The 16,613-nt window shown below is 46.3% G+C and overlaps 1 protein-coding gene and 1 pseudogene across 1 annotated transcript in view; both read left to right on the forward strand.

The window, feature by feature from the left end:
- Nucleotides 1–16,613, forward strand: part of LOC115163925 (syntaxin-1A) — a gene marked incomplete at its 5' end in the record, with an annotated part of 62,499 nt that overhangs the window by 22,610 nt on the left and 23,276 nt on the right.
- LOC115163801 (diacylglycerol O-acyltransferase 2 pseudogene) lies at nt 9,460–11,065 on the forward strand (annotated as a pseudogene).

Below are 16,613 nucleotides of genomic sequence, written 5' to 3' on the forward strand. Positions count from 1 at the left end.
AAATCTTTAAGAGCTTTCCACACCTGGATTGCACAATATTTACATATTATTCTTAAAAAAATTCTTCAAGCTTTGTCAAGTTGGTTGTTGATCATTGTTAGACAGCCATTTTCAAGTCTTGCAATAGATTTTTAAGCCAATGTAAGTCAAAGCTGTAACTAGGCCACTCACGAACATTCAATGTCATCTTGGTAAATAACTCCAGTGTAGATGTGTTTTAGGTTATTATCCTGCTGAAAGGTGGATTCACCTCCCAGTGTCTGGTGGAAAGCAGACTGAACCAGGTTTTCCTCTAGGATTTTGCCTGTGCTTAGCTCTATTCTGTTTCTTTTCATCCTAAATAAAACCCCTAGTCCTTAACGATAACAAGCATACCCATAACATTACATTTACATTTTTACATTTAAGTCATTTAGCAGACGCTCTTATCCAGAGCGACTTACAAATTGGTGCATTCACCTTAAGATATCCAGTGGAACAACCATTTTACAATAGTGCATCTAAATCTTTTAGGGGGGGGGGGGTTTAGAAGGATTACTTTATCCTATCCTAGGTATTCCTTAAAGAGGTGGGGTTTCAGGTGTCTCCGGAAGGTGGTGATTGACTCCGCTGTCCTGGCGTCGTGAGGGAGCTTGTTCCACCATTGGGGTGCCAGAGCAGCGAATAGTTTTGACTGGGCTGAGCGGGAACTGTGCTTCCTCAGAGGTAGGGAGGCGAGCAGGCCAGAGGTGGATGAACGCAGTGCCCTTGTTTGGGTGTAGGGCCTGATCAGAGCCTGAAGGTACGGAGGTGCCGTTCCCCTCACGGCTCCGTAGGCAAGCACCATGGTCTTGTAGCGGATGCAAGCTTCAACTGGAAGCCAGTGGAGAGAGCGGAGGAGCGGGATGACGTGAGAGAACTTGGGAAGGTTGAACACCAGACGGGCTGCGGCGTTCTGGATGAGTTGTAGGGGTTTAATGGCACAGGCAGGGAGCCCAGCCAACAGCGAGTTGCAGTAATCCAGACGGAAGATGACAAGTGCCTGGATTAGGACCTGCACCGCTTCCCTTGTGAGGCAGGGTCGTACTCTGCGAATGTTGTAGAGCATGAAGCTACAGGATCAGGTCACCGCCTTGATCTTTGTGGAGAACGACAGGGTGTTGTCCAGGGTCACGCCAAGGTTCTTAGCACTCTGGGAGGAGGACACAAGGGAGTTGTCAACCGTGATGGCGAGATCATGGAACGGGTAGTCCTTCCCCGGGAGGAAGAGCAGCTCCGTCTAGCCGAGGTTCAGCTTGAGGTGGTGATCCGTCATCCACACTGATATGTCTGCCAGACATGCAGAGATACGATTCGCCACCTGGTTATCAGAAAGGGGAAAGGAGAAGATTAATTGTGTGTCGTCTGCATAGCAATGATAGGAGAGACCATGTGAGGATATGACAGAGCCAAGTGACTTGGTGTATAGCGAGAATAGGAGAGGGCCTAGAACAGAGCCCTGGGGGACACCAGTGGTGAGAGCACGTGGTGCGGAGACAGATTCTTGCCACGCCACCTGGTAGGAGCGACCTGTCAGGTAGGACGCAATCCAAGCGTGGGCCGCGCCAGAGATGCCCAACTCGGAGAGGGTGGAGAGGAGGATCTGATGGTTCACAGTATCAAAGGCAGCAGATAGGTCTAGAAGGATGAGAGCAGAGGAGCGAGAGTTAGCTTTAGCAGTGCGGAGAGCCTCCGTGACACAGAGAAGAGCAGTCTCAGTTGAATGACCAGTCTTGAAACCTGACTGATTTGGATCAAGAAGGTCATTCTGAGAGAGATGGCAGGAGAGCTGGCCAAGGACGGCACGTTCAAGAGTTTTGGAGAGCAAAGAAAGAAGGGATACTGGTCTGTAGTTGTTGACATCGGAGGGATCGAGTGTAGGTTTTTTCAGAAGGGGTGCAACTCTCGCTCTCTTGAAGACGGAAGGGACGTAGCCAGCGGTCAAGGATGAGTTGATGAGCGAGGTGAGGTAAGGGAGAAGGTCTCCGGAAATGGTCTGGAGAAGAGAGGAGGGGATAGGGTCAAGCGGGCAGGTTGTTGGGCGGCCGGCCGTCACAAGACGCGAGATTTCATCTGGAGAGAGAGGGGAGAAAGAGGTCAAAGCACAGGGTAGGGCAGTGTGAGCAGGACCAGCGGTGTCGTTTGACTTAGCAAACGAGGATCGGATGTCGTCGACCTTCTTTTCAAAATGGTTGACGAAGTCATCCGCAGAGAGGGAGGAGGGGGGGAGGATTCAGGAGGGAGGAGAAGGTGGCAAAGAGCTTCCTAGGGTTAGAGGCAGATGCTTGGAATTTAGAGTGGTAGAAAGTGGCTTTAGCAGCAGAGACAGAAGAGGAAAATGTAGAGAGGAGGGAGTGAAAGGATGCCAGGTCTGCAGGGAGGCGAGTTTTCCTCCATTTCCGCTCGGCTGCCCGGAGCCCTGATGCAGCCACCACCATGACTGAAAATATGAAGTGTGGTACTCAGTGATGTGTTGTGTTGGATTTGCCCCAAACATAACTCTTTGTATTCAGGACATAAAGAAAATGTCTTTGCTACAGTTTTTTGCAGTTTTACTTTAGTGCTATGTTGCAAACAGGATGCATGTTTTGGAATATTTGTATTCTGTACAGACTTCCTTCTTTTCACTCTGGTCATTTAGGTTAGTATTGTGGGGTAACTACAATGTTGTTGATCCGTCCTCAGTTTTCTCCTGTCACAGCTATTAAACCCTGTAACTGTTTTAAAGTCACCATTGGCGAAATGGTTTCCTTCCTCTCCGGCAACTGAGTTATGAATGACGCCTGTATCTTTGTAGTGACTGGGTGTATTGATACACCATCCAAAGTTTAATTAATACCTTAACAATGCTCAAAGGGATATTCAATGTCTGTGTAAATGTAAAATATACCGCTAGGTGGCCTTCTTTGATAGGTTTTGTAAAACCTCCCTGGTCTTTGTGGCTAAATCTGTGTTTGAAATTCACTGCTCGACTGAGGGACCTTACAGATAATTGTATGTGTGGGATACAGAGATGAGGTAGTCATTCAGATATCACACAGAGTCCATGCAAACATATTATGTGACTTATTTATCACATTTTTACTCCTGAATTTATTTAGACTTCACACCATAACAAAAAAGGGTTGAATACTTATTGATTCAAAACATTTAAGCTTTGAATTTTTTAATTAATTCGTAAAAATGTCTAAAAACATAATTCCACTTTGATATTGTAAGTTATTGTATATAAGCCAGTGACACAAAATATAATTGAATCCATATTAAATTCAGGCTGTAACACAACGAAATGTGGAAGAAGTCAAGGGGTATGAATACTTGTGAAAGGCACTGTATTTTAGTTATCAGTTTATGTGAAGATTCTCTCATTGATTTAATTTACTGTAAAACTTCAATTCAATGAAAAGTCTCAAATAGCCTCCTGTCCCTATCAATAGCCGGGCAACAGCACACATTTCATTAAATAAACACCTGCTTCAAATAAACGCTGCGTGTAAATGAATTGTTCACGAGGTTACCATGAATTACCATTAATAGTTTTTTTACGAGGTTTGTTTGATTTGTTACATTAAATAATATAGTAAAGACAGTAAATGTCAATCATCTGTTTTTATCACAAGTAAGAAACTGCTAGTCATTGGCTGCTAACAGCTGAGAACTGCTTGCCATTGGCTGCTAATGCTGAGAACTGCTAGCTAACTAGCTAGCACAAAAACAGTCAACAACTTTGGGATTACAGAAGCCTAGAAATCAGTTGATTGCCCTCTGGTGGCGAAAGTAAAAACTGCAGAAAATACACAGTCAAAGAGGAGAATATGTGTATATATATTTTTTTATAGAGGCATACTAAGACAAAAGAAATATGATACTGTGTGTAAATGATAACACAGGAAATTAAGAAATTGATTAAAATGCTGGAAGCGAATGCTGTAATTAAAGGAAAACTCCGCCCATCTTTTGGTATTTGTTTCATTAGTCCATTGTTGATATAGTCCCAAAATGTTTGCATGTCAGCAATCAAGTTGTCAAGATATGTATCTTTCGAAATACAGCCGGTATGATTACATCTTGTACAGACTACGTCTTGTCTCACATCTTTTGGGGTGGCAGCGTAGCCTAGTGGTTAGAGCGTTGGATTAGTAACCGAAAGGTTGCAAGATCGAATCCCTCGAGCTGACAAGGTACAAATCTGTCGTTCTTCCCCTGAACAAGACAGATAACCCACTGTTCCTAGGCCGTCATTGAAAATTAGAATTTGTTCTTAACTGACTTGGCTAGTTAAATAAAGGTAAAAATCAAAATGTAAAAAAGGCTGGGTTATCCATGACACAAAGCCAGAGCTGTTCTCTATTCACAGGCCTTTCAGGAGAGTTGTTTATTTTAATGGTAGACTAAAACTGTAACCATGTCTGTTTTTAGTCAGTTTGTATCTAATTCTGCAGCAGAAAATAATACTTCCCAGTTCCCTGCTGCTCCTGCTTGCCCTCTCCCCTCTCTTCTTATCTTCTCTCATGTCCCCCCCCTCTCTCTCTCTCTCTCTCTCTCTCCCTCTCTCTCTCTCTCTCCCTCATAATGACAGAGTTAAGATGGTGTCATGGCAGCGGAAGTCGTTCCTATTTTCCCTAAATGCTGAATCAATCCCAGTTGGGCCCTTTAATAGCCAGGGCTAATGAGTGTCTGACCCAGCTGCCTCCCAGTCCCAGCTCACGCCAGCAGAGATAGAAGAGCCGTAGGAGATCAAGCACATTGAGAAACACATTGACTGAGTGATAAATAAATAAATAAATAAATGTATGTCTTGTCTGTTGTGCTGTGGCAAAGGAGGCCAGGGTATAGTGGTGCTACTTGGGTTTGGGTGTGATTGAACTATCAGTGGAGGAAGCAGCCCCTCAAGAGGCTGAAAATACACTGCTCAAAAAAATAAAGGGAACACAAACAACACATCCTAGATCTGAATGAAAGAAATAATCTTATTAAATACTTTTTTCTTTACATAGTTGAATGTGCTGACAACAAAATCACACAAAAATAATCAATGGAAATCCAATTTATCAACCCATGGAGGTCTGGATTTGGAGTCACACTCAAAATTAAAGTGGAAAACCACACTACAGGCTGATCCAACTTTGATGTTATGTCCTTAAAACAAGTCAAAATGAGGCTCAGTAGTGTGTGTGGCCTCCACGTGCCTGTATGACCTCCCTACAACGCCTGGGCATGCTCCTGATGAGGTGGCGGATGGTCTCCTGAGGGATCTCCTCCCAGACCTGGACTAAAGCATCCGCCAACTCCTGGACAGTCTGTGGTGCAACGTGGCGTTGGTGGATGGAGCGAGACATTATGTCCCAGATGTGCTCAATTGGATTCAGGTCTGGGGAACGGGCGGGCCAGTCCATAGCATCAATGCCTTCCTCTTGCAGGAACTGCTGACACACTCCAGCCACATGAGGTCTAGCATTGTCTTGCATTAGGAGGAACCCAGGGCCAACCGCACCAGCATATGGTCTCACAAGGGGTCTGAGGATCTCATCTCGGTACCTAATGGCAGTCAGGCTACCTCTGGCGAACACATGGAGGGCTGTGCAGCCCCCCAAAGAAATGCCACCCCACACCATGACTGACCCACCGCCAAACCGGTCATGCTGGAGGATGTTGCAGGCAGCAGAACGTTCTCCACAGCGTCTCCAGACTCTGTCACGTCTGTCACGTGCTCAGTGTGAACCTGCTTTCATCTGTGAAGAGCACAGGGCACCAGTGGCGAATTTGCCAATCTTGGTGTTCTCTGACAAATGCCAAACGTCCTGCACGGTGTTGGGCTGTAAGCACAACCCCCACCTGTGGACGTCGGGCCCTCATACCACCCTCATGGAGTCTGTTTCTGACCATTTGAGCAGACACATGCACATTTGTGGCCTGCTGGAGGTCATTTTGCAGGGCTCTGGCAGTGCTCCTCCTGCTCCTCCTTGCACAAAGGCGGAGGTAGCGGTCCTGCTGGGTTGTTGCCCTCCTACGGCCTCCTCCACGTCTCCTGATGTACTGGCCTGTCTCCTGGTAGCGCCTCCATGCTCTGGACACTACGCTGACAGACACAGCAAACCTTCTTGCCACAGCTCGCATTGATGTGCCATCCTGGATGAGCTGCACTACCTGAGCCACTTGTGTGGGTTGTAGACTCCGTCTCATGCTACCACTAGAGTGAAAGCACCGCCAGCATTCAAAAGTGACCAAAACATCAGCCAGGAAGCATAGGAACTGAGAAGTTGTCTGTGGTCACCACCTGCTGAACCACTCCTTTATTGGGGGTGTCTTGCTTATTGCCTATAATTTCCACCTATTGTTTATTCAATTTGCACAACAGCATGTGAAATGTATTGTCAATCAGTGTTGCTTCCTAAGTGGACAGTTTGATTTCACAGAAGTGTGATTGACTTGGAGTTACATTGTGTTGTTTAAGTGTTCCCTTTATTTTTTTGAGCAGTATATTTGGCATGGGCCCTCAGGTCCTCAAAACATTTTACAGCTGGTATGGTAACTGCTTGGCATCTGACCGCAAGCGTGTCATGCGGCATCTGAGATGCTAAGCTACAGGACTGTTTACTAGCACAGATTGGAATATGTTCCAGGATTCTTCCGATGGCATTGAGGAGTTTACCACATTTAAAAAAAATACAAATATTTCACCTTTATTTAACCAGGTAGGCTAGTTGAGAACAAGATCTCATTTGCAACTGCGACCTGGCTAAGATAAAGCAAAGCAGTTCGACACATACACAAACAACACAGAGTTACACATGTCGTCAGCTTCATCAATAAGTGCAAAGACGACGTCATCCCCACATTGACTGTACGTACATATCCCAACCAGAAGTCATGGATGACAGGCAACATCTGCACCGAGCTAAAGGCTAGAACCATCAAACAGGCAAAGCATCAATACCGGACAAAGATTGAATCCTACTACACCGGTTCTGATGCTCGTCGGATGTGGCAAAATATTACGGACTACAAAGGGAAATCCAGCCACAAGCTGCCCAGTGATGCGAGCCTACCAGATGAGCTAAATGCCTTTTATGCGAGCTTCGAGGCAAGCAACACTGAAGCATGCATGAGAGCACCAGCTGTTCCGGAGGACTGTGTGCTCACGCTCTCCGTAGTCGATGTGAGCAAGACCTTTAAACAGGTCAACATTCACAAGGCCGCAGAACCAGACAGATTACCAGGACGTGTACTCAGAGCATGCACGGACCAAGTGTGTTCACTGATATTTTCAACCTCGCCCTGACTGAGTCTGTAAAACCTACATATTTCCCTCATTAAAATGAAAATCAATATATAACATTTTTGACATGTGTTTTTCTGGATTTTTTTGTTGTTATTCTGTCTCTCACTTTTCAAATAAACCTACCATTAAAATTATAGACTGATCATTTCTTTGTCAGTGGGCAAACGTACAAAATCAGCAGGGGATCAAATACTTTTTTCCCTCACTGTATATCCACAGTAAATCGACATAAACTGAAAGGCCGCTCAGCAAGGAAGAAGCCACTGCTCCAAAACCGCCATAAAAAAGCCAGACTACGGTTTTCAACTGCACATGGGAACAAAGATCGTACTTTTTGGAGAAATGTCTTCTAGTCTGATGAAACAAAAATAGACCTGTTTAGCCGTAATGACCATCATTATGTTTGGAGGAAAAAGGGGGATTCTTGCAAGCTGAAGAACACCATCCAAACCGTAAAGCACGGGGGGGGGGGGGGGGGCAGCATCATGTTGTGGAGGTGCTTTGCTGCAGGAGGGACTGGTTCACTATTTAAGCAACATCTCAAGACATCAGTCAGGAAGTTAAAGCTTGGTCGCAAATGGGTCTTCCAAATGGACAATGACCCCAAGCATACTTCCAAAGTTGTGGCAAAATGGATTAGGACAACAAAGTCAAGGTATTGGAGTGGCCATCACAAAGCCCTGACGTCAATCCTATAGAAAAGTTGTGGGCAGAACTGAAAAAACATGTGCGAGCATGGAGGCCTACAAACCTTACAGTTACACCAGCTCTGTCAGGAGGAATGGGCCAAGATTCACCCAACTTATTGTGGGAAGCTTGTGGAAGGCTACCCGAAACGTTTGACCCAAGTTAAACAATTTAAAGGCAATGCTTCCAATTACTAATTGAGTGTATGTAAACTTCTGACCCACTGGGAATGTGATGAAAGAAATAAAGGCTGAAATAAATCATTCTCTCTACTATTATTCTGACATTTCACATTCTTAAAATAAAGTGGTGACCCTAACTGACCTAAGACTGATTAAATGTCAGGAATTGTGAAAAATGTAGTTTAAATGTATTTGGCTAAGGTGTATGTAAACTTCTGACTTCAACTGTACACACACACACACACACACGCGTGCTCTGTCCAATTTTCTAGAGATTTCCAGTGTCTTTTCAAGTATTTTAAATGATCTATGTAATATCATTATAACTGCCAAGAATGACTGAAACAGTTATATTGCACACTTCACATGTTATACTGTCTGTGTGTGTGAGAGAGAGAAGGATCCACATGATGCCTTTAAGGCAGAAAAATACAAAAGAGTGTTGACTGTGGGTTATTCATTTTAATTTTAGATACGGTTTAGATAAGGCTCCGCTTTCTCTCTTTCTTCCACCCCCCCCGCCCCGTTTTTCTCCTCTTTCCCTCTATTGCTTTCTCTTTATAAAACACTGGAGCTAGATAAGGGATAAGCAGCATCTCCATGGCAACAGTGTCTTAATGAAAGCAACAAGCATGACCCCGAGGCTGTGTTTCTGAATCAAGGAGAATAGAATGGTGTGTGACCCCCGAGGCCGCGTCTCTGAATCAAGGACAATAAAATGGCGTGTGACTCTTCAGTGAAGTCAGAATTCTGTTGACTCTCTGGTCTTTGCCTTCTCTCTAGAGTCAGGTAGCAGAAAGGATGGTGATAGACAACTGGATTGGTCTGTTTACACACACCAGCCGTGGTCTGTTATTGGCTCTATTTTAAGCGGTCAGCTCCATGTGTCTGGTGGCATTGACTTCACAGCCTTTGAAGTTAAGCAGAGGTTGCTATGGTTACCCTGAATGTGAAAAACATTCTCCTCTCCCCTGACTCCTTGCCCAGTAATAAATCTTAACCTCTGAACCCCCCCACCCCCCCCCCCCCCCCCCCCCCCCCCCCACCCCAGGAAAGAGGTCCATAAAGTGGCTCATTCTGACTCATTCATTCTGGAATGTCAGCACTGGACACCTGACCCTATCTTTCTGTTCTCTGAAGAGGGGTCATCCCCATCATCCTGTATCCATCTCTGAGCACTCCTATCTAGGGGTATGATCAGTGGACAGACAGCCTCTTCTCTCCAGGGTTCTGTGGATGTGTCAGGGTGAACACGCTCAATCTGAAACACACCCATTCATGTTCGATTTGGACTCTGTTACCGTTTATCTTTGAAAGCGATAACTCATCAGTGGGTCAAAGTGTTATAGGAGTGGAAGAAATCGTTATCTCTGCAGCCTCCGTTGAACTGTGATCAAAGTACGTCCGTGTAGGGTACTAGTGCTCTCCGGACAGTCGCTCTTGTTCGCTGTATCACCTTTTTTGGGGAAAACTACAGAAACGGTTTCAGGAATGAAGCTGGGAAAGCCACAATGGAAAGAGTTCCTGGAGAATATCAGTGTTCTGCAATGGATATGGAGCTTCCTCCTGTTAGGTCCGGCTTGTATTGGATTGATGGTGTACCTTCTGTTGACTTCTCTGTGGTCGCTGCCAGTTCTCTACTTCATGTGGCAGTTGGCGGACTGGAACACACCTGAAAGAGGGGGTAGGAGAAGTTCTTTTGTGAGAAACTGGAAAGTGTGGAGTCACGTTAGGGACTACTTCCCAATGAAGTTAGTGAAGACAGCGGAGCTGAACCCAAACAAGAACTACATCTTAGGGTGTCATCCTCATGGGGTGTTGAGTATCGGAGCCTTTGCCTCTTTTAGCACCGAGGCCTGTGGCTTTATGGACCTCTTTCCTGGGGTGCGCTCCTGCCTCTGCATCCTGGGTGGTCTCTTCAAGATCCCCCTCTACAGGGAATATGCCATGGCCACAGGTTGTTGTCCAGTCAGCAAGCCCAGTCTCAAGCACCTTCTGTCTAATAGTGGACAAGGCAATGCGGTGGTGATTGTGATAGGGGGCGCTGCTGAGTCATTGTTGAGCCTGCCTGGGGTCAACACTGTGGTTATGAAACAGAGGAAAGGCTTCGTTCGGGTGGCCCTGGAGTTTGGGGCTGACCTGGTGCCCGTCTACTCGTATGGGGAGAACAATATTTTCCGCCAGGTGATCTTCTCAGAGGGGAGTGTGGGTTGGAGGTTACAGCAACTCTTTAAGAAAATCATGAGCTTTTCCCCATGTCTGTTTGTAGGTGAACGCTGGTTTTGGATGCCTTACCACTGCCCGGTCACCACTGTAGTGGGTAGTCCTATCCCAGTGCCAAAGAGGCCTTTTCCCACTCAGGAGGAGGTGGACCACTATCATGGTCTATACATGGAATCCCTGGTCAAGCTCTTCAATGAACACAAGGCCAGCTGTGGACTCTCAGACAGCCACGAGCTGCAGATCGTATAGGTCGGTCATTTAGACTGCTCCCACAAGGACAATGTGAATGATACTGTAGCCTATTGATCTCCACACCGAGACTACTTGAATAAACACATTCCAACTAGAGGATCCGATCCAGCGACGCCCCAAATCATTGATCCTTGGATTACCCAAGCTGCCTGGCTACTAGCTTTTTACTGTAAGAGTAAACTAAAATCTCATGTAATTTGGTCAGATGCTGTTTACGAAGTCTGTCCACGAGATATTACTTTAAGAATGACTACAACGGAATAGTGCATGTGCTTAATATGTAGCAATCATTTAACCATTATTTAACCATCATTTAACCATCATTAAACCATCATTTATCCATTATTTAACCATTATTTAACCATTATTAAACAGGTCCAAATTCAGCTCATTCTCCATTTCATAAAAACTGTGATTGATTGTGTGACTTGTGTGATTTTATTTAGAAATACTGGGCCGACATGTTGAGTACAATCCATTTTCTTAATTAAGAGTGTGGACACAGTCTGCCTCCCTGGCCCAAAGATCAGCTAACTGAACCACACACACACACATACACATGCACACACACATACACACACACACACACACATATACATACACACACACATACATACATACATACACACACACACATATACACACACACACACACACACATACATACATACACACACACACATTTACACACACACATACATACATACATACACACACATACATACATACACACACACACACACACACATACATACATACATACATACATACATACATACATACATACATACATACACACACACACACACACACACACACACACACACACACACACACACACACACTTCAATATTATAAAGAGGTGCTTGAGCTGCTAGTCCAAAAGGAAGAACACTCTCAACATTAGGATTTCCTTCTAATGTCATGTCATTCCCATGACACCTCTGGCCTAATGTCATGTCATTCCCATGACACCTCTGGCCTAATGTCATGTCATTCCCATGACACCTCTGGCCTAATGTCATGTCATTCCCATGACACCTCTGGCCTAATGACTGTCATTCTGGAATGTCAGCACTGGACACCTGACCCTATCTTTCTGTTCTGTAAAGAGGGGTCATCCCCATCATCCTGTATCCATCTCTGAGCACTCCTATCTGGGGGTATGATCAGTGCACAGACAGCCTCTTCTCTCCAGGGTTCTGTGGATCTGTCAGAGTGAACACGCTCAATCTGAAACACACCCATTCATGTTAAACGTGACAGAGTCCAAATATATCTTTGAAAGTGATAACTCATCAGTGGGTCAAAGTGTTATGGGAGTGGATATATATATATCTCTGCAGCCTCCGTTGAACTGTGATCAAAGTACGACAATGCAGGGTAAAATTGCACACGCAATTATTGAAATATAAAACCAAATCATTGTCACTTGATCCATCATTACAATGTGTTTTAAAATAATTTTTGGGTCTCACCATCGTTAATTTACTGTTAAACAGCTGTAGTTTTTCTTTGGCTGTTCTAGATTTCCTCTGTGGGTCTTATTCTCCTCCAATAATTTCCAGTTATTTAAATGTTGTCCGTCTCAGTGTGTGTGTATGACTTAGATACCTTAGCCAACCAGTTTAAACCAGTTCCATTCATAGTAACAATTTGTGGCATACATATAACTCTAACCATTTGCACAACACAGTAACACAATGCTGGAAATTCATAAAACACCCCCACTACCTCAGTAAAGCACAATTTATTGTCTCATTGAACCAGATATATCATCCCACGGTTAGCAGTCATATATATATATATATACGTGTGTGTGTGTATGATATATATATATATATATGTATGTGTGTGTGTGTGTGTGTGTGTGTGTGTATGTGTATATATATATATGTGTGTGTGTATATGTATATGTATATATATATATATATATATATATATATATATATATATATATATATATATATATAGTTACTGTCTGTAATGATTTGTCTGCTGGGCGCTGTTCTCAGATAATCGCATGGTATGCTTTCGCCGTAAAGTCTTTATGAAATCTGACACCGTGGTTGGATTAACAAGAAGTTAATCTTTAAACCGATGTATAACACTTGTATGTTTAATTAATTTTGGGGGTAGGGGGTAGGGGCTGAGTGGTTAGGGTTGGAGGAGAGGGAGACCTGGAGGGGGTAGGGGCTGAGTGGTTAGGGTTGGAGGAGAGGGAGACCTGGAGGGGGGAGGGGCTGAGTGGTTAGGGTTGGAGGAGAGGGAGACCTGGAGGGGGGAGGGGCTGAGTGGTTAGGGTTGGAGGAGAGGGAGACCTGGAGGGGGTAGGAGCTGAGTGGTTAGGGTTGGAGGAGAGGGAGACCTGGAGGGGGGAGGGGCTGAGTGGTTAGGGTTGGAGGAGAGGGAGACCTGGAGGGGGGTTACAGTGAGATTAGTAGGAGAACAGAGACCTGGAGGGGGGTTACAGTGAGATTAGTAGGAGAACAGAGACCTGGAGGGGGGTTACAGTGAGATTAGTAGGAGAACAGAGACCTGGAGGAGGGTTACAGTGAGATTAGTAGGAGAACAGAGACCTGGAGGGGGGTTACAGTGAGATTAGTAGGAGAACAGAGACCTGGAGGGGGGTTACAGTGAGATTAGTAGGAGAACAGAGACCTGGAGGGGGGGTTACAGTGAGATTAGTAGGAGAACAGAGACCTGGAGGGGGGTTACAGTGAGATTAGTAGGAGAACAGAGACCTGGAGGGGGGTTACAGTGAGATTAGTAGGAGAACAGAGACCTGGAGGGGGGGTGCAGTGAGATTAGTAGGAGAACAGAGACCTGGAGGGGGGTTACAGTGAGATTAGTAGGAGAACAGAGACCTGGAGGGGGGTGCAGTGAAATTAGTAGGAGAACAGAGTCCTGGAGGGGGGGTTACAGTGAGATTAGTAGGAGAACAGAGACCTGGAGGGGGGTTGCAGTGAGATTAGTAGGAGAACAGAGACCTGGAGGGGGGTTGCAGTGAGTTTAGTAGGAGAACAGAGACCTGGAGGGGGTTACAGTGAGATTAGTAGGAGAACAGAGACCTGGAGGGGGGTTACAGTGAGATTAGTAGGAGAACAGAGACCTGGAGGGGGGTTACAGTGAGATTAGTAGGAGAACAGAGACCTGGAAGGGGGGTTGCAGTGAGATTAGTAGGAGAACAGAGACCTGGAGGGTGGTTACAGTGAGATTAGTAGGAGAACAGAGACCTGGAGGGGGGTTACAGTGAGATTAGTAGGAGAACAGAGACCTGGAGGGGGGTTACAGAGAGATTAGTAGGAGAACAGAGACCTGGAGGGGGGTTACAGTGAGATTAGTAGGAGAACAGAGACCTGGAGGGGGGTTACAGTGAGATTAGTAGGAGAACAGAGACCTGGAGGGGGTTACAGTGAGATTAGTAGGAGAACAGAGACCTGGAGGGAGGTTACAGTGTGATTAGTAGGAGAACAGAGACCTGGAGGGGGGTTGCAGTGTGATTAGTAGGAGAACAGAGACCTGGAGGGGGTTACAGTGAGATTAGTAGGAGAACAGAGACCTGGAGGGGGGTTACAGTGAGATTAGTAGGAGAACAGAGACCTGGAGGGGGGTTACAGTGAGATTAGTAGGAGAACAGAGACCTGGAGGGGGGTTACAGTGAGATTAGTAGGAGAACAGAGACCTGGAGGGGGGTTACAGTGAGATTAGTAGGAGAACAGAGACCTGGAGGGGGGTTACAGTGAGATTAGTAGGAGAACAGAGACCTGGAGGGGGGTGCAGTGTGATTAGTAGGAGAACAGAGACCTGGAGGGGGGTTACAGTGAGATTAGTAGGAGAACAGAGACCTGGAGGGGGGTTACAGTGAGATTAGTAGGAGAACAGAGACCTGGAGGACGGTTACAGTGAGATTAGTAGGAGAACAGAAACCTGGAGGGAGGTTACAGTGAGATTAGTAGGAGAACAGAGACCTGGAGGGGGGTTACAGTGAGATTAGTAGGAGAACAGAGACCTGGAGGGGGGTTACAGTGAGATTAGTAGGAGAACAGAGACCTGGAGGGGGGTTACAGTGAGATTAGTAGGAGAACAGAGACCTGGAGGGGGGTTACAGTGAGATTAGTAGGAGAACAGAGACCTGGAGGGGGGGTTGTAGTGAGATTAGTAGGAGAACAGAGACCTGGAGGGGGGTTACAGTGAGATTAGTAGGAGAACAGAGACCTGGAGGGGGGTTACAGTGAGATTAGTAGGAGAACAGAGACCTGGAGGGGGGTTACAGTGAGATTAGTAGGAGAACAGAGACCTGGAGGGGGGGTGCAGTGAGATTAGTAGGAGAACAGAGACCTGGAGGGGGGTTACAGTGAGATTAGTAGGAGAACAGAGACCTGGAGGGGGGTGCAGTGAGATTAGTAGGAGAACAGAGTCCTGGAGGGGGGGTTACAGTGAGATTAGTAGGAGAACAGAGACCTGGAGGGGGTTGCAGTGAGATTAGTAGGAGAACAGAGACCAGGAGGGGGGTTGCAGTGAGATTAGTAGGAGAACAGAGACCTGGAGGGGGGTTACAGTGAGATTAGTAGGAGAACAGAGACCTGGAGGGGGGTTACAGTGAGATTAGTAGGAGAACAGAGACCTGGAGGGGGGTTACAGTGAGATTAGTAGGAGAACAGAGACCTGGAGGGGGGGGTTGCAGTGAGATTAGTAGGAGAACAGAGACCTGGAGGGTGGTTACAGTGAGATTAGTAGGAGAACAGAGACCTGGAGGGGGGTTACAGTGAGATTAGTAGGAGAACAGAGACCTGGAGGGGGGTTACAGAGAGATTAGTAGGAGAACAGAGACCTGGAGGGGGGTTACAGTGAGATTAGTAGGAGAACAGAGACCTGGAGGGGGGTTACAGTGAGATTAGTAGGAGAACAGAGACCTGGAGGGGGGTTACAGTGAGATTAGTAGGAGAACAGAGACCTGGAGGGAGGTTACAGTGTGATTAGTAGGAGAACAGAGACCTGGAGGGGGGTTGCAGTGTGATTAGTAGGAGAACAGAGACCTGGAGGGGGTTACAGTGAGATTAGTAGGAGAACAGAGACCTGGAGGGGGGTTACAGTGAGATTAGTAGGAGAACAGAGACCTGGAGGGGGGTTACAGTGAGATTAGTAGGAGAACAGAGACCTGGAGGGGGGTTACAGTGAGATTAGTAGGAGAACAGAGACCTGGAGGGGGGTTACAGTGAGATTAGTAGGAGAACAGAGACCTGGAGGGGGGTTACAGTGAGATTAGTAGGAGAACAGAGACCTGGAGGGGGTGCAGTGTGATTAGTAGGAGAACAGAGACCTGGAGGGGGTTACAGTGAGATTAGTAGGAGAACAGAGACCTGGAGGGGGGTTACAGTGAGATTAGTAGGAGAACAGAGACCTGGAGGACGGTTACAGTGAGATTAGTAGGAGAACAGAAACCTGGAGGGAGGTTACAGTGAGATTAGTAGGAGAACAGAGACCTGGAGGGGGGTTACAGTGAGATTAGTAGGAGAACAGAGACCTGGAGGGGGGGTTACAGTGAGATTAGTAGGAGAACAGAGACCTGGAGGGGGGTTACAGTGAGATTAGTAGGAGAACAGAGACCTGGAGGGGGGTTACAGTGAGATTAGTAGGAGAACAGAGACCTGGAGGGGGGGTTGTAGTGAGATTAGTAGGAGAACAGAGACCTGGAGGGGGGTTACAGTGAGATTAGTAGGAGAACAGAGACCTGGAGGGGGGTTACAGTGAGATTAGTAGGAGAACAGAGACCTGGAGGGGGGGTTACAGTGAGATTAGTAGGAGAACAGAGACCTGGAGGGGGGGTGCAGTGAGATTAGTAGGAGAACAGAGACCTGGAGGGGGGGTTACAGTGAGATTAGTAGGAGAACAGAGACCTGGAGGGGGGTGCAGTGAGATTAGTAGGAGAACAGAGTCCTGGAGGGGGGGTTACAGTGAGATTAGTA

This window comes from Salmo trutta, chromosome 26, assembly GCF_901001165.1.
Source record: "Salmo trutta chromosome 26, fSalTru1.1, whole genome shotgun sequence".
NCBI classification, from domain to species: domain Eukaryota; kingdom Metazoa; phylum Chordata; class Actinopteri; order Salmoniformes; family Salmonidae; genus Salmo; species Salmo trutta.